The following is a 967-nucleotide window of genomic DNA, read 5'->3' on the forward strand; positions in this document are numbered from 1 at the left end:
CTCTCTCTCTCTCTCTCTCTCTCTCTCTCTCTCTCTCTCTCTCCTTCAACCTCTATTTATATATACAGGTTCCATCCATATTTCTTACAAATATGCCTATATAGTTCCAATTTTAAAAAGAGGCTACTTATCACTGGACTCCGCCATCCCTTCTAGCTATCATTCTATATTTTTCCTCCTTTTATAGCTAAATTCTTAGGGGAAAAAAGCCATTTAGGGAAAATGTAGAATAAAGCAAGGAATTATCTGACTCTTCCAAATTACCCCATGGATAATTTAAAGTAATGCTTCAAAGCGAACTTTAGAGTGGCAGAAATAATTAAAAATTGGTGTAAAGTAGTTATCCAGTCTAAGACAATTTGGGAGGATGTTAGGAAAGACACGACCTCCCAGAATGGTGGTTTAGCCTCATTGAAGTACAGATGCCTTTGGGCAGATACCCTGAATCAACAAGCAACAAGCCTTGGGCAACTGTATCAGTGCAAGTCTCAGCTTCAGGAATTTTTGCCCATGGACAGTGTGGGGGTCAGACTTTCACACTGTGATTGGGGAGAGATTTTAGGGGCCTCCACCAGTGCTGGATGCATGGACTCAGCCTGTAGCTGTGGGCAAGGAGGAGTGAGTACTTGCTGGTGAATGCACTCAAAGAAGGGAGGTGCCATGCTGGCTATGGTCACTTGAAGGAGAGTGAAGTCCCTGATTTTGGTTTCAGTACAGAGGCATCAGCTGAAGCTTCTAGCTGCTGGAATGATTCACAGGGTATATTTGCAGTGACAGTGTTGTTGAGGGCCCTAGTCATTGTAGAGAGGAGAACTTAAGATCAGGCCCCCAGATACAGCTTAGGAAAAAATAGCACAATAAACCTGAAGCCTGAGACATTATCTTCTGTATCTCAGGACTACAATCTGACTCTAACATAAAGTTAACAGTTAAGAAATAGACCACTAAAAAAAATAGCTACTATGGT

The sequence above is a fragment of the Petaurus breviceps genome, unplaced genomic scaffold, assembly GCF_028583685.1.
Source record: "Petaurus breviceps papuanus isolate PSGF00001 unplaced genomic scaffold, PetGlider_PUasm1.0 174, whole genome shotgun sequence".
NCBI lineage: Eukaryota > Metazoa > Chordata > Mammalia > Diprotodontia > Petauridae > Petaurus > Petaurus breviceps.